The 23,062-nt window shown below is 45.6% G+C and overlaps 1 protein-coding gene across 3 annotated transcripts in view; it reads left to right on the plus strand.

Moving 5' to 3' along the window:
- Positions 1 to 23,062, plus strand: part of MRC2 (mannose receptor C-type 2) — a 50,932-nt gene that overhangs the window by 4,288 nt on the left and 23,582 nt on the right. The window contains exon 1 of one of the 3 annotated variants that reach the window (XM_081027310.1): positions 13,340 to 13,449. The exons of the other annotated variants lie outside the window; for them this stretch is intronic. The gene's annotated coding sequence lies outside the window, so the exon portion shown is untranslated. Of the gene's footprint in view, positions 1 to 13,339; positions 13,450 to 23,062 lie in introns of those variants that run through there. 3 annotated transcript variants of the gene reach the window in all.

Raw genomic sequence — 23,062 nt, forward strand, 5'->3', positions numbered from 1 at the left:
GGAGCACTTTCCCATGACTGAATCCTATAAATCTGGGTGGGGTGGGCCATCGGAGTGGTGACCCAGCACTTGGAACTCACCCTGGGTGTTGCACTTCCCCGGACTCCTCAGCTAAGGGCTGTGTTAGTAAACAGGCAGACTGGATGAAGGCCTCATGGTGGCTTCTGTGGCCCCGGAGACCTGCCAGCATCAGCCAGCTTCAGCCCCTTTGGGGACAGGATAGGTTGGCCACTCTCCCAAACTTCATACATGGCCCCATGTGGAACTTCAGGGGTTAAGTTCCTCCCCTTCCTCTTCTTCAGAGCTCTGTCCCCTCTGCTGAGCCCCTGACTGTGCAGATCCCTCCCATTGCCTGGCTGGGCTCTTGGTCTCTGCCTCACCTCAGCCCTGCCCCTTCTCCCACTTCAGTTCCTCTGGACATTCTGCCCCCAAAGCTCTAGTTGTGCTGCTGGAAGACGCTATGAAGCCTCAGCTTCTTCCCAGGTGACCCAGCCCCCATGCCTTCCCCCTGTTCTCCTTCGCATGCTCTGCTCCATCCTCCCAGAACCTTCATTGCCTCCCCACCTCCATGCCTTTGTACGCACACCGTTCCCTCTGCCTGATGCTCTACCCTTCTTGTTCCCTGGCTGCTTCTGCCCTTTCCTTCAAGACTCAGGATCTGAGATGGACACCAGGGGGTCCTGATCACTGCCTCTTGGGCTCATCTGGACTGTGGGGAGACGAGCACCTCGATATCACACATCTGTCTCTTTCTCCAGGATTACCTCGAGGAGGACATGGAGAAGCTTCTATGGTTGGCTTGGAGCTCCTTGAGGGAGAAACGAGAAGCCAGTTTCCCAGCCTTTCCCAACATCCTGAGCAAGTGTTTGGAAGGGGAGGCGATAGGTTCACTGGGCCCCAGTGTAGACTGAGGCAGGAATGGGCGTGGCCAGGAATGTTCCCATCTCCTCTCAGTCCTCTGGAAATGTAAATCAGAACAGGAGTAATTAATGCCATTCGCCAGCTGTGTGACCTGGGCAAGGGCTCAAGCTTCTTCATTTGTAAAATGGAAAAAATAAAATAATATCCTTTTGTAGGATTAGTGTAAGAAATACACAAAAATGAGATAATATGTGGTTGAGATACATGCCTGGTACAATTCTGGATACAGTCATTTCATAGGAAGTAGTATTAAATAATTGCTATTTTTATTATTAGGAAGAGAAAACCTGAATGTCAAAGGACCTACATAAATATGAAAAAGCACAGTCCTCGACATACAAAGCCCTAACCACAGCCACATTTTTTAAAAAAAATCAAAGCAGGTCTGAACTCTACCACTTGGTGACACTTGGCTAACTACTGTAAGTACGTAAAAGTAACCATCTTTTCTGTGAAGTAAATTTAAATCATGTAAAAACAAAACAAAACGACCTATACTCAATTGTCCTTACCCTTAACTTACCACCCTCTCTCTTCGCTTCTCCAACTAACCTTCACTTAGGAAGTGCAGACTTTCCTGGACTCTGAACTTTGGATGTGAAAAACCAGACAGTCCCAGGCAAACTGGGGCAGTTGGTCATATTACTTCCACTTCCTGACCTCTGGTCATCTTAGCTTCCCAATCGTCATAGTGATTAGGCTCTAAATTACCAAATTCAGTGACTCTACTCAGGCCTCACTTTGTAGTGTATGGGTGCTATTGATAGCCTCAGTTTTAATAATGTGTGCTCAGCAGAAAACAGACCACTTACTAGAAGTAAAATACAAAATTTGAAGTCCCCTCTGCCCTCAACCCACACCCGAACAGTAACCACTGTCCGTGGTAACCTTCCGTTTTTATGCATATGCACGCAGACGAATAGGACCGCATTTTATACTGTATAATAGAAATGATTTTTATTCTTTTATATTCTTGGAGATCTTTCCATGATAGGTCATAGAGCTGCCACATTCTTAATGGTGCTCGGTGTTCCTTATAAGGATGTACTGTCTTTGAAAAAAGAAAAAAGTGCTTCCCTTTGGGCACTTTTTGGAAAATTCTCTCTTCCTCTGGCCTTTGTGATGCAGTTTACATCTGTGTCTGCGCCTCCTGTCTTCCCCTTCATCCTCAGCCAGCGCTGCTGCCACATTTGTGATCCTGAAGGATAGCTTTAAGTGTCAACAGAACAAAGTCTGAAGTTTCTGAATCGAGAATTTGAAGCCTTCCGTAGTCAGGTTCTAGCTTTTCTCTTTAGCCCCTTGCACAAGTCAAACTGAGCTACTTGCCATCAGCCACAGATGCCCCAAGGTCTGCCCAGGAAAGCCTCTGCACATGCTTTTCTCTCCACCAGGAGCACCTGGTTCCACAGGTCTGCCTGCGTCCCAGCTCATACCTGAGTTGCCCTCAGCTGGAGGAAACCTTTCCAGAGCTCCTCTTGCGTTTCATCTCTTTGTCATCCACCTGATGAAGCCGCTTTCTCCCTTCCCCGGGCTGTAAGCACCCCTGGGTCAGGGCCCTTTTATCCCTGTGTGGGTTGCAGCACAGTGCCCTGAACACAGTGGCATTTAACAAATACTGAAACAAAACAAAACAAAAAGAGCAGATAAATGTTTCAAAGAGCCGCCCCCTCTTATATTGAGACTTAAGTGACAAGTAACATTGTATTAGTTTAAGGAGTAGTATAATGATTTGATAATATGTATATATTGTGAAATGATTGCCACAATGCCGTTTAGTTAACATTCGTCACCTCACATTGTTACAAAATCTTTTTTTCTTGTGATGAGAATTTTTTCTTTGTAGGAGAAAGGCAGTGAGGAGAGAGTTATCCTTCCAGAGTTTTAGATGATGTCACAGTCATGGAAAACATATGGCACTGAATTAAAGTAAACAGAAAAAAGTCCAATGGACTGAAATAAATTCTAGTGGACTTAAACTATTTAAGAACTTAATGTGAGACACACCAGAAAAAACACACTCATGGGAAAAGGAATCTTTACTTTTAAATGTTATTGAACAGCTAGATTCTAATGTACAATTTAATTTCAATTTGTAGGTGATCACACTTAAGGAAATTCAGATGGCAAGTTGTCATGTAGAAAGTGCAAAGATCACTAGAAGTTAAAGAAACTAACTCTCTTAAAATACATAATTGAACTAGTAAAAACAGAAAACCTGATCTTAGCCGAGTTCTGAGGAAGCCAGTTTATAGTGCTGGGGCACTATAAATTGGTTCAGTCTTTCAGGATTCAGTCTTTCAGACAATATGTAAGAAACTAGATATGTAAGACTTCGTATCCTTTGACCTCATGATTGCACTTTTGGAAATTTATAAGGCGTTAATCCCAAAGAGAAAGAAGTGTTTATAGAAGTGCTATTTGTAGTAGCAGAACAAATTGGAAACTGTCTAAGTACCCGACCATCAGAGTATGGCTAAGCAGACTAAGATATCTTAACATGACAATTTATATAGTTCTAAATAACAAATAGACAGCTAATATCAGTATGTGGAACTATGTCTAAGAAGGAAGTTCTCATGACCGTAAGACAATCGCACAAAATAATGTGCACACACCGGTAACAATGAAGGGAAGATGCATGCCTGGTCACTGATACTCATTTAGTTAACTGTTTTGTTTTCAGTTTTGTTTTTGTTTTCCTGAGCATTGAGAATGTGCTAGGCACGGGATTTAGTGCTGAGGACACTGGTGAAAAAAACCAGGCCTTCCCAACGCTTGTATTTTGATACAAGCAACCCCCCAAAATGTAGAGCAACATAAATAGAGTAAAAGGTTCACTGATTTCATTTTAGGTACCATTTTTCAAGTTCATTAAAAGAAAGATGGCAACAATAGACTGCTCTGAAATCTCAGTCGTGGGGTTGGGAACCTGCCTGACCGCAGAGAGAACAGCCTTGAGTCAAACCAGCCTGGTGGAGTAGGAATTCAACAGGAAACAGCCTTGCTGTCAGTCTTGGCCCCTGAGGAAAGGATTTTCTGGTATAACCCCATAAATGCTTAGCCTCGTTTCTGAAAGATCTGAGGAGCATTCGTGGTTTGGAGAGAGCTTGGAAGCACTGTTTATAATAGCCAAAGCAAAAACAAAAATGCACGTCACAAGAAATATGGATAAATAAATTACAGAGTGTAGACACAATGACATATAATGCAGCCGTGAACTACTGAACCTCAGCTACGTGGATCTGCATGGGTGAATCTTAGACACAATGCAGACTGGGGGGAAATCTTTCTTCTTTCATCTATTGTTGGGCACTTAGTTCGCTTCCTCCTCAACTATTGTAAGTAATGCTGCCATGAACATACGGCTGTATATATCTTTTCCAATTAGTGTTTTTATTTTCTTCCGACAGTTACCCAGAAGTGGAATTGGTGGTTCGTCTGGTAGTTCTGCTTTTAATTTTTTTGAGGATGGTGACGATCATTTTGATCACTTGGTTCAGGCAGCGTTTACCAGATTTCCCTATTAAACTAATTAGGTGCTTTCCCTCTTTGTATTTAGTAGACAATCTAAGGAACCCAAATTATATTGTTTAAAAATCCAAGTTTTTCATAGCAGCGGTCTTCATAACAGCGCACAACTGTCTGGTTCCCTGCACGGTCTTCTTTTATTTTACAAATAAGTAGTCATTATAATATGACGGATATTTGTGAACCCACCACCTAATCCAAGACGGAGAACATTGCAATACGTATACAGGCACGCCTTGTTTTATTGCACTTCACAGATACTGCATTTTTCACAAATTGAAGGTTGTGGCAACATGGTCTAGAGAAGGACTTTCAGCGCAGTTTTTCCAAAACAGCATTTCTCACTTCATGTCTCTGTGTCTCATTTTGGTAATTCTCAGAATATTTCAAACTTTTTAATTATTTTATATCTGTTATGGTGATCTGTGATCAGGGATCTTTAACGTTACTATGATAATTGTTTTGGGGCACCACTAACCATGAGAACTTGATCGATAAAGGCTGTATGGGTTCTGACTGTTGTACCAGGGCTGTTTCTCTTTCTCTTTCTTCTCGGGTCTCCCTTCCCCTAAGACACAACAATATTGAAATGATGCCAGTTAATAACCCTACAATGGCCTGTAAGTGTGTTCAAGTGAAGGGAAGAGTCCGAGGTCTCTCACTGTAAATCAGAAACTTAGTGAGGCAGGCCGAAAACTGACATAGGCAGAAAGCTAGGCTTCTTGTACCAAATATGTTAGCCAGGTTGTGAATGAAGAGGAAAAGTTCTTGAAGAAATTAAAAGTGCTACTGCAGTGAACACAAATGATGAGAAAGCAAAATAGCCTTATTGCTGATACGGAGAACGTCTTAGTGGTCTGGATAGAAGATCAAACCAGCTACAACATTCTCTTAAGCCAAAGCCTAATCCAGAGCAAGGCCCTAACTCGCTTCACGTCTATGAAGGCTGAGAGAAGGGAGCTGCAGAAGTTTGAAGCTAGCAGAGGTTGGTTCACGAGATTGAAGGAAAGAAGCTGTCTCCCTAACGTAAAAGTACAAGGTGAAGCAGCAAGTGCTGACGTAGATGCCGCAGCAGGTTATCCAGATCTACCAAGATAATTAATGGAGGGGGCTACACTACACAACAGGTTTTCAATGTAGATGAAAGAAGATGCCATCTAGGACTGTCATAGCTAGAGAGGAGAAGTCAATGCTTTAAAGCTCCAAAGGACAGGCTTACTCTCTTGTTAGGGGCTCATGCAACTGGTGACTTACTGTAAGAAGCCAGTGCTCATTTACCATTCCGAAAATCACAGAGGCCTTAAGAATTAGGCAAAATCTACTCTGCTCTATAAATGGAATAACAAAGCTTGGATGACACCACATCTGTTTACAACATGGTCTACTGAATATTTTAAGCTCACTGTGGGGACCTACTGCTCATTGACAATGCACCTGGTCACCCAATGGCTCTGATGGAGATGAACAATGGGATTAGTGTTGTTTTCAGGTCTGCTAACACAACATCCATTCTGCAGCCCACGGATCAAGCAGTAATTTTGACTTTCAAGTCTTATTGTTTAAGAAATACATTTTGTAAGGCTGTAGCTGCCATAGGTAGTGATTTCTCTGATGGATCTGGGTGAAGTAAATTGAAAACCTTCTGGAAAGGATTCAGCATTCTCGATGCCATTAAGAACATTCATGATTCGTGGGAAGAGGTCCAAATATCAACATTAACAGGAGTTTGGGAGAAGTTGATTCCAATCTTCAGGGATGACTTTGAGGGATTCAAGACTTCCATGGAGGAAGTCACTGCAGCTGTGGTGGAAACAGCACGAGAACTCTAGAAGTGGAACCTGAAGATGTGACCGAATTGCGGCAATCTCATGATACAATGTTCACGAATGAGGAGTTGCTTCTTATGGATGAGCTAAGAAAGTGATTTCTTGAGATGGAATCTACTCCTGGTGACGATGCTGTGAAGACTGTTGAAATAACAGCTGAGGGTTTAGAGTGTTACGTAAACTTAGTTGATAAAGCAGCGGCAGGGTTTAAGAGGATTGACTCCAGTTTTAAAAGAAATCTGGGGGTAAAATGCTATCAGACAGCATTGCGTGCCACAGAGAAATTGTTCATGAAAGGAAGAGTCGATCGATGCAGGAGCCTTCACTGTTGTTTTATTTAAGACATTGCCACAGCCACCCCAACAGTCAGCAACCACCACCCTAGTTAATCAGCAGCCATCAACATGAAGGCAAGAACCTCCACCAGCAAAAAGATTACGACTTGCTGAAGGCTCAGATTATGGTTAGCACTTTTTAGCAATATTTTTAAATTAAGGATGTACAGTACATTTTTTAAAGAAATTGCACACTTAATCAACTACAGAATAATGTAAACATAACTTATGTGTAAACACAACTTCTCTTCTGTCTCCCTCCCTGTTTCCCCCCAGCCCGTCTCTATTTTGTGTTGATTCATTCCTTGCTTTTAAAATTTTAATTCTTGCAATATAATGTAAACACATGAAAGTGAAAACATCATAAATGTTCAGCTCAGTGAATTTTCACAAACTGAACACACCCATGTAACCAACACTCAGATCCAGCAAATAAAAATTTTGCCAGTATTCCAAGTGCCTTTACACATTTTCCATGGGCTTATTAGACATAGCTCTTTCTTCTTTGTGAACTGTTTGTTCATATCCTTGATTATCTTATCTCTGCAGGTCTTAGCACCTTCAAATGATCAGGATCTCTCTATTTTTTTCCTTGGCTTATATGAGTTTCTTGCCATAGTTGTTACAAATATCTTTCCCTTGTTTGTTGTTTATTCAGAATTTTTATTTGGGAATTAATTAGTTTTTGTTCCCTCTCCTCCTCCACACACTTTGCCTCTTTAGTAAAGTTTACAAAGCCCTTTGGGGTTGGACTGGGTTCTCCCCTTCATGGAGAGCTTGTGTTCTCCCTCTGATGCACCCCAACATTTCTGTTTGACTAGCCCTCCTTCTTTCCCTAAGCCCTCAGCAGCTCATCTGAGCTGGTGGGGAGCTTCAGTTAGTAAACTTGAATGAGGCTGCCAAAAGATAATGTTACATATGTATTTTTTCAGGGTAAGAATACACTTTTTGTGATTGTAAGAAAAAGAGTCACTGTATACAATTCAAATAATGAAAAGAAAGTTACCAAAAAAGAAGAGAGAGAAAGAAAAAGAAAAATTACCTGAAATTCACCACTTTGAAGCAGCCCTGATAACATTTTGGAGAATATCCTTCCAAATTGTGTCTCCTCTCTTTTCTCTCCCACTCCCTGTGTAAGACTGTACATAGATGTTTTCATACTGATTTCGAACCTTCTTTTTTCATGAGCCAGTATGTCATCAATTTATTTCCACCCAGTGCTTCCATTGGCTGTGTAGGATTCCACTGTACCCATGAACGTACCCTAACTTGTTCCTTGGTGGACATTCAGGTCATACCTCTTTTAATTACCAAACACATTAACTGTAGAAAATACAAAGAGCACAAAATAGAAATGAGGTCATAGTATACATTCAGTTTTTTAAAAAGTTACGCTGTAGACCTCTATTCATGTCAAAACACTCTGGTAAGTCAATTCTGTTGTCTGCAGTGTTCCATTACATGAGTGTGTTTCCGTTTATTCGTTACATGAGTGTGTTTCCGTCTATTCGGTCAACCCCATATTGTTGGACATTCGTGTTCCCCCAGTCATTGCTACTGTAATGATGCGGTGTAGCTAAGGCTTTGCATAGATTCTTTAAGAATTTCCTTAAGCTAAACTCCTAAAAAGTAAATTCTGGGGTGTTTGTGTGTTTGAAGGCTTTTGGTATATGGTGTTGAATTCTCCTCCAGAAGGATTGCCCCCTGGGGCCACTGCTACCGCGAGCTCACACTGTGTGGGGCAGCGTGCCCACGGGTGGGGAGCCCCAGCATGGCTCCTGGCACATGCTGAGTGCTCAGTGATTGTTATGTGCGGTAAACATCAGGAGTATTTTCTCTACCCAACAGATGAGGACATGGAGGGATGATGAGGTCCAATGACTAGTCCAAGAGGGAGAATTCAAACCCAGCCTGTATCCAGAGCCTGCGCTCTCTTAACTGGGCCACTGACTTTTTAAAAATATTTTTATTTTTCAATTACAGTTGACATTTAGTATTATTTTATATGAGTGTCAGGTGTATGGCCTTGTGGTTGGACATTTATATAATTTAGGAAGTGATTCCCCCGATTCGTCTAGTTTCCACACTGATTTTTAACTAATATGAGAGGGAGGAACAGTGATGGTTGTGGGAGCAGTACTTTTTTATATAGACCTGAAAATATATGGAAGAAATCGGGATAAGGGAGTGAAAGGATGGGGAAAGAGAGGGAATCTGGGGCGACCCGTACAGACATTTCTTTGTAGGTCAAGTCTATCGTAGGTCTGGGTGACGTCACAATGGTGGTGATGGTACTGGGGTGTTATGACCCCTTGTAGCTTTCGGGGGCAAAACAAGTTAAACTCAGCCAACAAACACTGAACCCGGAGTTGGGTTCCTGTGGGAAATGCAGAGAGGTTTTGTTGCTTCAAAGATCTTAAGATGCCCCCTGTGTCTCCCTTCCCTCTGTTTTATTTACTCTAGAAACATTATAATAATATAATAGAAAGTTACAGATAATCCCAACCTCCTGGCACAGGAAATAATTTCATGTTTCCCTTATTCCCTTCTATTCATTTCCATACATAGATCTGTTTTTAAAGGAGGGTATAATTTAGAGGATGGTAAACCCGTCCCTTAGGACACAGGGCAGCTTCCTTCCCACCTCCCCTGGTCCAGTCCAGTTCAACACACATGTATCAAGCACCTGTTGTATGCCCTGAACAGGGAGAGAAGTGGGTAAGACACAGCTCCTGCTCTTAAGGAACCATTTAATGAGGGAGAGAGACCATAAAAGGATCCTGTTAGTATTCCTGTAGCTCTCCCCCTGTCTGTCTCCCCAAGAGCCTGTGAAGAAACAGAGAGGGTATTTTATAATTCAGTTTGTAGGTAAGAAAATAGAGTCACCTAAGGTCATTTAGATGTAATGGCAGAATCAGAACCTGAACTCCTGAATAGATCTCTATTCTCAGCCTGTAGTGCTTACCCCTTTCCTCCCTCCCATTCTTCAGACCCCAATGCCGCGTGACTGCCTGAGTCCCGGCGAGGGTCCCATGTACACTCTGTCTCCTCCTCCTTTCCTGGGCATCTGCTATGCTAAGTGCCTCAGGCACTACCCCACCTCCTTTCACATTCTCCCTTCCAGCTGCATATTTCGTGACCTCATTTTCCCTTTGCAGCTGCCCTTGGAGTTTACTTCTGCAGAACCTGAATGCGGCAGGGAGACCAGCATACTCCAGGCTGCCCTGACCCTCCAGAAATTTCCTAACTTTTCCCTAACACACTCACTGCCCATGGCCTCTTCTTGCATCTCCTTTCCAGGCACACCTGAGGAGGGGTCCAAAAGTTCAGAGGCCAGAAACAAATGATCTTTGCCAGGGACCAGGCACCCATGGGAATGGGGGAGGACTCCGCATCTGGACCGTGATTTATTTTTCTTTTAATTCTTCTGAAGAGCAGCTTAAACACTTGAGTCCTTGGCGGTATTTCCTCTTATCGTTTCCTTTTATCCAGAGTACAGTGTCTGCTAAGCCTGGTTCCCAGGCTCTCTGCTGTGAAACAAACAGATTCTTGAGCTCAGGGCCCCAATCAGGACCAAGGCTCTTGTTTAAATACCAAAAAACAATAGTGGCCTTCCATTACTGAGTGCTTATAGGCATTTTCATATGTTTTCTGGTTTAATCCTCCATGAGATGGCTCTTATTAGTGTCTTTCCCAAAGTGACGCTCCCAGAAATGAGGCAGCCAGCCCAAGGCCCAAGAAGGGACGTGAACCTGGGTGGGTCCAGATTCCAGAGCCACTGCCCAACCCTCCACCATGGTGCCTCTGGAGAAGGTGTGTGTAAGTTCCCATCAGCCTGTCACTGCAGAGATCAGCAAGTGTTTAAGCTTTGGCATATAGTTTTAGGGAGATCCTGAAGGTTCCCAAGCAAAAAAGATTTTCAGTTCAGCTAACTTCAAAGAGTGCCATGCTTTCCTTTTAGAACCAAACAAGTCATCCTTGATTGTCACTCCATCAGAAGGTCAGGGAATGGCCAGTGAGCAGAACAAAAGCTTGTTAGGAACCCTGTCATGTTTTCTCAGAGTCATATTTTGCTGTGTTTCAGACACATCTCGTGAAAGGAATGCAGTGTGTCACAAGGACATTGTGGAGCCTAATTTAGAGGCGCTCATCCCTCCTTTTTTTTAGTTTCAAAATAGACATAGCCTTCTGATCATTCTTTTTAATTTTTTTTTTAATTTTTGTTTTTTGGTGGAGGGAATATTGGGGAACTGTGTGTGTTTTCCAGGACCCATCTGCTGCAAGTCAAGTCGTTGTTTTCAATCTAGTTGTGGAGGATGCAGCTCAGCTCCAAGTCAAGTCATTGTTTCTTTTTTTTCAATCTAGTTGTAGAGGGCGAAGCTCACTGGCCCATGTGGGAATCGAACCGGCGACCTTGGTGTTATGAGCACTGCACTCTAACCAACTGAGCCATCTGGTCGCCCCTCTCTGATCATTCTTAGTAGAGACCAGAATACTGAAGAATGTTCCTCTACTCTGATAAAAACAAGGTGCAAACATAACATATGGCCAATCTCATTCCACCCCAGTGTTGGGCTGTGGGCTGCAAAAAGGATGGGTAGGCTGATAAACTCCCTCCCAGATGGGCACCTCCACCGGGAAACTGACTGGCTCCCTGCAGGCACACTGGCTTAGTGTTGTTAGGCCCCCAATATTTCCAGGAGAAGCTGGAAATCCAGATTTTTATGTGGAATCGCTACAGTTTCAAATGTTGGCTCATTTTTATCACACTGTGATGGCCAAATACAACTTGCCTGTGGGTTATCAGGTTCAAGTACCTGAAACAGTTGTTTGGGGCTCAGCTCTGGAAACTGTCTACCTGGCCACCCATCTGAGGTTTGCGTCTTATTAACTGTGTTATCAAGATGTTTGATCTCTAGGTTACAGAATATCTCAGTGTCCTGATCTGCCAAATGGAGATAGGAATTTTACCTACTTCTGAGGGTCACTGAGAGAGGATTAACAAGAGGATTAAGGAGAAAGCCTTGGAATCCAGTGCCTGGTACTTAGTAAGGGCTTGGTAAACATTAACCTGTAGCATATTTGTGTCCCTTTCTATAAGTGCAGAGTGACCATACAAGGTCGGACAATTAAGTTTGTGAACTTATCCTAGAAAAAGTGCTACATACCTCATTGCTGAATATCACTACCGTCACCTTCGAAGGACTCCCCTTGGGAAACTATTGACCAACACTAGCGTCTAGTCCACCCTTCAAAGCAATTTTGGAACTCTTTTTCTGGAATGGCCATCAGAGCTGTCGTCGTATTACCCGTGATGTCCTGAATGTCATCAAAATGTCTTCTTTCAATATTTCCTTTATCTTTGGATAAAGAAAGAAGTCATTGGGGGCCAGATTAGATGAGTAGGGAGGGTGTCCCAATACAGTTATTTGTTTACTGGCTAAAAACTCCCTCACAGACAGTTATGCGAGCTGGTGCACTGTTGTGATGCGAAAGCCATGAATTGTTGGCGAAAAGTTCAGGTCATTTTCGTCTTAACTTTTTCACGCAGCCTTTTCAGCACTGCCAAATAGTAAACTTGGTTAACTGTTTGTCCAATTGATACAAATTCTTAATGAATAATCCCTCTGATATCAAAAAAGGTTAGCAACAACTTTGCAACACGTTCACGAACTTAATCGTCAGAACTCGTATGTCTTAGTTTGCCTGGGGCAGTCCTGGTTCAAGTTTGTAGTGGTGTGATTATTACTACTAACTCCCCTTTTAATTCTCAATATGAGACAATAAATTATATGGTCAAGTTATATAAGCAAATACTGGCATTTTGCTGTTCAGGATTATGAAAAGGTCTTGGTTCCAATCGTTGGAGTACTGTTGGACAAGTCACTTAACCTTTCCGTGTTTCAGTTTCCACGTTACAAAGCATTGACAAGATGAAGTCTAAAATCCCTCAGTTCATGTTCATTCTATGATTCTACAAAAATTTACCATGAGTCCAGACTATGCCAGTGAACAACCAGAGCATAGAGGGGCGGAGGACGGAGCTGGGCCCTGAAGGGATGCTTCTCCTGGAGGACCTCCAGGGGGGGGGGGGGGAGTTGGGAAGACCTACCCTTTTTTTTCTGTTATTTGAAAGACTATTACCTAGGAATTGTTCATAGAATGTTTCGAGTTGAATGTTTATCCTTCTAACCTCAATTTCTCACAAACAAATCATTCCAGTTCGGTATACTTTCCTACACATTTCTATTTTATGACTGGGTATCTACATTTAAAGAAAAAATACTGATTTCACTGTGGAAAACTAGAAAATACAGAAAGGTCTAAAAGAGATTCTTCATTTCCGTTGAGTCTGGCAGCGAGCAGTAGGGGGGTTTCTAATAGTTTAGCTTTAGGTTACTCCCATCCTCCCCCCCCCTTCTTCAACCACTTTGTCAAAACTAAATTTTTTTTTTAAAAAAGCTCTCTCTAAATTTGCCTGGGTGTCTCCAATAAATGCTCTCACTCATTTATTCATCCTCAATAAACCAGGTATGGACCACCTAATCTGGTACTATGGCGGGGGCCCCAGAGGACTCTCCTGTCTGTTGTTTTATGAAATAATCTGCTCCTGACTCCCTCCCACAGATAAATAAAACAAGGGTGGCTCAGCAGAGGCCTTCGGGATCGGCTTTAACGAGTAGGTGGGCCTAGTGGGGGATGTGGTCACTGCCAGCTGCAGGTGATTTCTGCGCCCGGGCGTGGACGTACCTCCACCCACGCGCGCTCCCTGCCAGTGGCGACTGCAGAGCTCAGCGCAGCTTTGGCCCGGATTCCTCGGTCCTGCCCTTCGCGGTCGGGTCAGTGAGGTTGGGTTGTGCTGGCTCAGAAAGCCACTTCCTGCCGCGACCGGAGCCGGCCGTCGCTGTGAAAGTTGCCCCCCGGGGAAGGAAGTGGCTTTGGGCTGTTTATTTTGGCTGCGGGCTCGCAGACGGCGCCGGGGGCCTCGCAGACCCGGCGTTTGCAGAGCTGGGCTGGGGAGCCGAGCGGACCTCGGGACCCGGGGGGAGGCTTCGCGCCGACACGCCGCGGGGCTCTGAGGCGAGGGGAGCGGGGTTGGGGGGCGGCGCATGGCCGAGGGGGGGCGCACTGGGCCGGGGCGCGCGGCCGAGGGGCGGGGTGCTGCGAGAGCAGGCGCGGTGGGGGGAGGGGTGGCACTGCGCGGGGAGCGCCGCTGCGGGCGAGGACTCAGCGCTCCGAGGACAGGCGGGGTCCAGCGCCTACGTCCTGGGGACGGCGTGGGGTAGGGAGGTGTCTAGGTACGCCTGTCGCTGGGATGCGCACAGGAGGGAGGGACGTGGGGAAAGGGCAGGGGAGCGAGGCCGCGGGACCGCCGGGGAGCGGACGGTGCCGGGTCCAGCCGAGGTTAGAAGCGAGAGCCTCTCTGTCGGGGCTCGGCGGCTTCCCGCCTTCATCCAGCAAGATGGGGCCTGGGAAAGGACGGACCGAGAAGACTGATGTTTTTCTCTGAGAAGATTTGAAAAGCCAGCAGGGGATGAGATCAAACACCGTTAAATCGCTAGAGAAGGTCAGGGCAGGTGAGCATTTGTGTTCGAAAGCGCCAGGGGCCAGCCACACTCAGCAGACATTAACTGGGGCACCCGGGGAACCAGGCAGAGCCGTGAGGAGGGTGAAAGTTATCTTTCCGAATTTACACGCATGCCCACTCCCCACCACCCCATCACATCCCCCTTCTCTTGCAGTTATTAGATGGAGGTGAAAGCCCACCCTTAACCTATTCCCTGACAGAGTTTGCCTTAATGTTTTCCTAGAACACAGCATATCACATTTGCAAAACGTACATTTAAACATCTCTGGGGCTGGCCAGGTGGGCTCAGGTGGTTGCAGGGCCCTGTTCCTAATGCCCGAGGTCTGGGTTCTATTCCCACGTGGGCCAGTGAGCTGCGCCCTCTACAGCTAAGATTGTGAACAACAGCTCTCCCTGGAGCTGGGCAGCTGTGAGCAGCCAGAGGTCAGCGTGAGCTGCTGTGTGTTGCCACGGGCTGCTGTGCTGCGGTGGGCTACCGTGTGCCACCATGAGCAGCCGGTGGCCAACGTGAGTGGCCAGCAGCCAGCGTGAGCGGCCGTGGGCTGCCATGTGCCGTGGGCTACTGTGTGCTGCCATGATCAGGAAGTGGCCAATGTGAGTGGCTAGCAGCCAGCATGAGTGGCCGGCAACCATTGTGAGCGGCCGGCAGCCGGCAAGAGCTGCCATGAGCTGCTGTGAGCAGCCATCAGACATGACTGCCTCAGCTGGGGGGAGCGCAAGGCTCATAATACCAGCACAGGCCAGGGAGCTGTGTCCTACACAACTAGACTGAGAAACAACTGCTTGAACCAGAGTGGGGGTGGGGCGAGGCAGAAGAAGGGGGCGGGAAACTTCTCTAGGAATGAATGACAAAGAAAGCTTACTAGGACTGGAGAGAGAGAGAGAGACCACACACACACACACACACACACACACACACACTCACACACACGCATGGGACAGCACCACTGGAGGCCGTGTGTTCGGTTTAGGCACTGTAAGCAATGGAGGGCTAGCAGTTTGTCCTGGCTGGAATGGAGGGGCTGTTGAGGAGGCAGGAAGAGAGTATGAAAGGCCTGGAGGCTGGAGGGTAGAGGAAAGCCCACAATAGCCCAGGATTTTGGTGGGGATATTCCACAGCTGGACATGGTATTGGGCCTCAATGTCATGTGACTCCCCTGCCGTCCCCACACTATTCAGGTCCAATGTGCTTGCATGGATATGGTACATCGCCTCTAACAGAGGTGGTGCAGGGTGGGGTGCCAGGTCCCCAGGGTTAGCCCCTCAGCAGGGCGGGGCTGGCTGCTTCTGCTGACTCAGGGACATTTCCAGGCCTGGCCTCAGGGCCAAGCTGTTCATTGAAAACAGCTGCTTCTCTTGGCTGGTGGCCTTGTGGGCGGCCCCTGACTCCCTGGGATGACCTCTTGCCTCTACATGGTCTGGGGAAGGGGGCCTGCATCTGGGGAAGGGGGCCGACTGCAGGGAGGCTCGCCATCTGGAGGCCACCCTGGCCTACCCTCGGGGACCAAATCTAGTCAACCCCCCCGGGACTCGCTAGCTGGCCCTACTCTCCAGCTCTCTAGGAGCTGAGCCAGGCTGGTTGCTGGGTCTCTAGCCTTTGCTCCTGCCATTCCCCTAACTTGGAACACCCATCTTGTCCTTGTCTCTGCTCACGCCTTTCAGGGTTTTGTTTGACATGCCTCTCATTCAGCAGATACTTGTTGAGAGTCTGCTGCATGCCAGGCACTGTGCTAGAATTAACTTCCTCTGCACTGTCTTCAGCATGATGTCTTTAACTTGTAATGGAGAGCAGCTGCCTTATTTGAGGTCAGACCTCTGGCTGCCTCCGCTGCTGGGCTGAGTCCGGGAAGCTTCAGGGACAGCTGAGCGCTTTGCTCCTGAGAGGCAACGAGTCTTGAGCCTTTGCGTTCAGCCTCAGGACTCCACCAAAGTAGTGCGTGCACCGTAGCAGATGGGGAAGGCGGCCACAGTGACCGTCAACAGGACAGGGAGGAGACGGGTTACTTCCTCAGTGAAGAGCAAGTAGCTTTAAAACCCAGTTACCTCTGAGCATAGGAATAAATTTCCAGGGTGATGACCTGGTTGTCTGAAAAGCAAGGAATTGTGACTACACATCAGAAAGATTCCCGTCACATTTTAGTTATCTGGAAAATCCATTTCTATCCAATAGCTTCACCCCCAACCATGCAGTCAGTATAAGTTAGACTTGACTCTTTTGTACACTTGTTGATGTGTTGCTTATAACTTTTTCATGGATGGCTTCTTGAATTCTCTGCCTCTCCAGCTGCATTGTAAACGTCCCAAGGGCAGAAGCCATATTGTCTAATTTCCCTGTAGTACCTAGTACAGTACTTCATAAATGCATGTCATCTGCATGAGTGAGAAATCCTCTGGGGGAGCAGGCAGCAGGGTGATTAGGAGGATAGGGTGGGGTCCAGCCCGAGAGCCCTTCCTCCAACATGGCCCAGAGCCTGTAGCAGCCCAGGAAGCTCAGTACTGATCAGTCAGAGGGGATCCTGGAACACTAGCCTCCAAGGGAATAAGGAGAAACGACCAGTGTTCCAGACCGAGAAGGGCTCTGGCTCCAAGACAGGATTTGTGTTTATCAGAATTCTTCTGGTTACAAGGTTAGAAACCCAAAGCAAACAAGCTCAGCAAAAGGAACATGGCTGCAAATGACCCTGAGTGATTCACAAAATGGAGGAAGGGCCTCAGGAACTTGGGGACCGGGACTGGACGTTGAACATGTCTAGGACTCCCTTCCTCTCCCTCCGTCTCTCAGCTCTGCGTCTCTTTCTATATTATTCCCATTCTTGCCTGTAGCAGAAAGGTCTTCTCATGGCAGGAAATAAGGCTAGTGGCAGCCCCAGTTTAGCCATCTCAACAGAGAGAGAAAACTTCATGTATTCCAGGGGAGAACTGATCAGCCCCATGTGAGTTATGTGCCCAGTCACTGTGGCCAGGGGGATGGACACTGATTGGCCAAGAGTGAGCCTTGTGCCCACTCACATAGCCAGAGGTGCAGAGGAATTCTTTATAAATAAGAAGGGGATGAGAAGTTTGCTGGACAGACAAAACAAAGGCCGGAGACTGTGGGCAGTCAGTGAGGTCAAGGATTCTATCATCTCCATATTGTCCAGTGCCTCCCAGACCATGTGACAATAGGAGCTGGATTATGTCTCTACTATTCACCACTATACCCTTGGTGCCTGGGACCCTGCCTGATACCTATGAAATTCTCAACAAAGATTTGTTGAATAAATGATTGGATGACATCCAGTTGGTGTTCAGTACACAGTTCCCTGTGTGGCTTCATTCATTTATTCACTCACTGAACAAGTACATGGGCAGCCACAACTTAGCGTACAGCACTGTGCTGGGTGTGGCGTGGTTGCCAACACAATACAAGAGGCCATCTTTGTCCTTGGTGAGGACCATACCAAGATCCTAGTGAGGGGCATTTTCCCTCCCGGTACTGATACCTGATGCTCCCAGGTGTGTGGAGTGAAGCTAGAGGAGTGGGTAAGGCTGGAAGGAGCCTCCTCAGGATGGGGGAGGGGCATCAGGCCCTTCCTTTGAGCTCCCTCGGCTACTCTGTGGGCTTGCAGAGTGCATGGATGCGACAAACACAGTTCTCCAAATGCCTCCATTCCCTTCCCTCTCCCCTTAGCAGATCCAGCTCAGCCAAGGCTGGGCTTGCTGTCTTCCTCCATTGGGCCTGGAGAAAGAACCTCCTTTCTGTGAGGACCCAGGCCCACCCCTTGACTTTGGGTACAAAGTGCTCTCCCAAGAGCCCCTTAGCCCCCAGCTTGGCAGAGACCTGGGGATCCACCTCCAAGAATTCCCCTCAGCCTCCCCTTTACTTTGTACCTCTCCTGCAGGCCTCTGCTCGGTCCGAAATGCCTCATCCTTTTCTCATGGCTGCCAAGGTAGTTCCGTGACCTGCATTCTTCACCCTCTGCCTCTTCCAGGTCCTCTGTCTTCAGGGAATCTCCATGTCCTTGGAAGGCACAGCCCCCTCCTACGCCCCCAGACACCTGGATTTTAAAGGGCTTGTTTTCCTCGTGTCCTGCTGTGTCCAAACCCACTGTTCTCTAACTAGGGCAGTGCTGTGTGTTTCCTTGTGGCCCCAGCGTTGCCTGGGGCATGCTACACACATAGCAGGCACTCCAAGAAGATATGTGGATTTGAACTCAGAACGTCAGAAGAAGGAGGGGACTTGCAGCCATGATTCATGTGACAGGAGGAAACTGAGGTACTGTGGTTGGGCATCTCTTTTGCTCTCTGGGCCTCAGTTTCCTTATCTGTTGAGTGAGGGGAAGGTGGTCTGATCCTGGGATGGCCTCTCCCGATGGACATGGATCCCTTTCAGACCTGTCATGTGCCCTGTGTTACGACTGTACAGGCTGGCCAGAATCGCTTCAGCCCACGTGTGGGTTTTCTGGTTGAAGAGAGGAAGATACTGTCCCCCTGGGCTGCTGTGGGCTCCTGTGATGGTTTGGGCTGCACTGTCCAGTCCCATCTCTGAGAAGCATCTATAAAAGCAAGCACGATTTCCTCCCTTTTCTGGTCCCAGGCCCTTTCTCTGTCCCCTGTCAAGGGCCACTTGCTGTTACCACTGACTCGTTGCTAAAATGGTTTCTGAGAATCAAATACCCATTCCCTAGAGGAGGCTCAGGCAGGTCGGGATCAAGTCCTGGGGCCAGTTTATTGTTCTTGGAGGGTGGCTGGAAGGAGAGGGGCAGGTTGAGGAGAGGGGTCCCCAAGGGGGGAGGATTAGCTGTGGCAGTCGCCCTAGAGGTCCTTCAGGAATTTACCTGTGTTTTGGTGCTATGGAAGAATAAAATGACCAGTGTCCCAGCTCTACCAGCCTGCCCATCGGGGTGTTTTGAACACTCAGTGACAGGAGCTGTGGACATTCTGTTTTAGGAAAATCGGGGAGCTGGGACAAAGAGAGAAAAACAGTCTAGCATGAATTTCATTCATTTGTTCATTCAGTATTTATTAAGCACCACTGTGTGTCAGGCAGAATTACGGGTACTGGGGATATAATGGTGAAGACAGAGAAAGTCCTCAGAAGTTTGAACAAGATGGGAGACAGAAAATAAAAATGTGTCAGATAATTTGAGTTCTAGTTCTGGAAATGGCAGGATGGCTTGTATCAGTTGTGGACAAAAAAGAGGCCGCATACTAAACCTGACAAGCTCAAGGAGGGCCAGCATGGTGGGGCCTACAAACTGAGAGACTGAAAGTCTGAGACCACATAGGATGGTCTGAACATAACAACTCCTGACTAAAAGGAGATGTCCTAGGCCTGTAGCTTCCTTGCCAAAGGTCAATCTTTACCTTAAGTGAGTCTGTTTATTGTCTTTGTTCTTGTAAGATAACATACCTTTGAACCGTCAGAGTCATCTTTTACAGATCCCCTCCAAGGCACAACTGCCAGAGCCCAAGACCACAAACCCCTCATTATCACCATATTCCTCATACCATCTCTATGTGCTGTAAATGTTAATTATTAACTATCCTGTACCGACCAATGTAAAAGAAATGTGTGTCTCTCCATTTTACTTTTTATCCAATCCCAGAGATTTCCCTGCTTTGTTTTCAACCGCCTCCCTAACCTATCACCAATGGATTGCATGTAACCCTCCTTAGTCTCCTCCTTTGATTCTAATGTATAAAATAAGCTGCAAAACTGCCATTCTCTGGAGCCTTTCTCAATCTGTTGAAATTTTGCTTTCCGGTAGTTGTCATCAGTTTGACTGAAATTCATGAAAATTCTCTATAGCTTTGGATGTTTCTTACGTTGACACAGTCTAACTCTCTAGCCAAGAGTGCTTATAGACTAAGGATAAAATATAAAATACAGTGGTTTGAGAGCAATCAAAACCAGGTAGATGCTGGGGAGGGAATAGTCTTTGAAAGAAAAGAAGCAGATGAGGTGAGTGGCTCATTTGAGCAGGTTCCCCCCCCCTTTCCCCCACAAGAGTACTGCCCTGTATGATGTGTCAACGTAAGAACATCCAAACCTGTGGAGATTCTTAATAAAAAATTGTTTGAGCCAAACAGAGGATACACCTGGAAACAAGATCTCTACAGACTAAGAAAAATGCTTCCAAGAAATGACAGTTTGATGCTGCTTTTATGCATTTGGAATTAAGGAGGGAATGTAAGGAAGATTACATGAAGGTGGGAATTGAATTACAGGATAGTTAACAAGATGATGAGCTCTCTTGAGGGTGGTCTCAAAAGAGGCATTTCAAAGGTGTGTTAACCTAGATGCACAGAGACAATGGACAGGGCTGCTTGAAGCAAAGAGAAGCCTTTTACTAAAGTTATCTGCCTGTGGTGTGACTACCCACTGTGACCTGCCCATTTAGGAATTTATGATCAGATCACCATGTGAAGTTACTTTCTATAGAATTCCTTTTTTGTCCATAGGGGAGCTCAAACGCAAAGTAGCAGTTTTACTGGTTAGAGTTTGGGACTACCATAAAAGCTAAAACTCAAGAAGGAAAATTCTGGAAAGGAAGGAGCCATAGAGATGTCCCCGACAGATTCTCAAATCCTTGGTGACTGCTGAACTATGCATGGGCAGTTTAAACTGTGAGGCTTTAAGGAACCCAGGAAGAAACAGCAGCTGGGAGGCAGAGGTTTCCGTTGTTCCCAGTGCTGAGGAAACAGTTCGGAATTCAAGTTCTACTAATTTAGAGGGGCTTGGTAATTGCCTAAGGTTTTCCTCTGAAACTCCAGAAGGGCCTCACCATATGATTTAAAGCCAAGGCTAAGGACCACACCCTAAGACTAAAGGCAAAACCCAAACAACCCCACCCTAGCAAAGCCTAAAACCAAGCCTCTACAGGATCAAGGTGATCCACCAGTAATTTAACTGCCTGCCAGAACAAAACTCAGCATTCTTTTTAGGAAGATAAATCCAGACTCCCTGTAACATGCCATCTACAATGTCCCACACACAATAGTATACAATTAAAAAAAAAAATCCAGACTCCTTATGACATTATCTACAATGTCCAGTATGTAATAAAAATTACTAGACATGCAGGCAGCAGGAAAAAATGATCCATAATCAAGAGAAAAAATAGTTACTAGACGCAGACTCACAGATAACCCAGATGTTGAACAAAGTATCAATGAATAATAAATGTTGTGAAGAGAACTACAGTCAAGTGATATGCTAGAGAGTAACTGTGTGGTGACTTTAGAATAGGAGGTCATGGGTGGCCTCTTTAAAGATGTGGCTTTGTTTGAAATGTGAAAAGCCCAGCAGAGGAAACAGTGCCAAGGTTCTGAGGCAGGAAAGAGTCAGGCCTGTTCAGTGAAGGGTGAGGAGGTCAGTGTGACCTGAGCAAGGAGGAGTAGTGTGACCTGATATCAGACGGGTAGGTGGGACTAGACCATGTAGGATCTTGAGACTCATAGTAAAGACTTTGAATTTTATCTTAAGAATGCTGATTGCCTTTGAAGGACTTAGAGGGACAGAGATTTACCCAATTTAGGTTGTTTTTTCTTTTACTGGAGTCAGGTTTTCATTTTAAATATTTAAAAGCCAGTTCATTTTTTTAGCTGTCATACATATCTTTTACTCATTTTCTATGGCATTGTTGCTATTTTTCTTAAAACGTTTTTTAAGTAGACATTCTTTTTATATTAGGGACTTAACTATTTGCCTCTGATAAGTTACATATCTTTTTATCATTTGAATTTTGATTTATGGCATTTTTCTTGCCATGAAAAAATTATGTTGTTGAGTTATCAACTTCAGAACGTCCAAACCTATAGAGAATTTTTATAAGAATTTATTTGAGCCAAACTGAGGACAGTGCCAGGAAGCAAGATCTCATATGCTCCAGAGAATGATAATTTTGCAATTTCTTTTATACTTCGGAAAGTAAGGAGGATTACATGAGGGCAGGGATTGGATTACAGGATAGTTAACAAGACTGTGCTCTCTGGAGAGTGGTCAGGCTTTAGGAGGAATGGTCTGAAAAGAGGAATTTCAAAAGTATATTAACCTAGATGCACAGAAACAATGGACAGGGCTTGCCTGGGGCAAAGATAAGCCTTTTAAAGAAGTTATAGGCCTGAGGCGGGACTACCCACCATGACCTGCCCGGTTAGGAATTCATGATCAGATCACCCTGTGAGGTTACTTTCAGTTAAATTTATACAGTGCCTCCTTTTCACCCACAGAACACATCACTGTTTTCTTTATAACCTTCAACACTCCAATATGATTTTAAAAAGTATTTTAGAACGTATTTACATCTTTAAAAGAGATCGTTCTGGCCGGCCATGGAGAATGACCTATCGAGGGATGATAAGGCCAGCATGACAGAACAGAAAGAGCTTGAGGTTTGGAATCAGAACACTGGGACCAAATTTCAGCTCCATCTCTCACTAGCCTGTGATTCTGGTCCAATATTTTTGCCACCCTTAGTCAATTTCTTTACCTGTAACAGAATAATAATAATAATGATACTACTACTAGTAGTAGTAATAGTAATAAACATATATAGTGCTCTTACTATGTACCAGACCCTGTTCCAAACATTTTATATGTATTACCTCAGTTAACCTTTACAACAGTCTTATGATGATGAGGAAACCAACTCAGAAAGAGGTTAAGCAACTTGCCTAAGTGACACATTAAGTGGCAGAGTTGAGATTTGAACCCAAGCAGTTAGATTCACGCTTTCAAGGCATGAAAATTATCCTGTGGAGCTAGTGGCTAATAAATGCAAAAGTTCTTTAGAGACTGGGATGTGTCCGTGTGTATGTTGTGTACTGAATCGAGGAACACGAGGAAGGGGGTGCGTGAAACGTGAATGTCAGAGAGACTG

The sequence above is a fragment of the Rhinolophus hipposideros genome (assembly GCF_964194185.1).
Source record: "Rhinolophus hipposideros genome assembly, chromosome: 20".
Taxonomy (NCBI): domain Eukaryota; kingdom Metazoa; phylum Chordata; class Mammalia; order Chiroptera; family Rhinolophidae; genus Rhinolophus; species Rhinolophus hipposideros.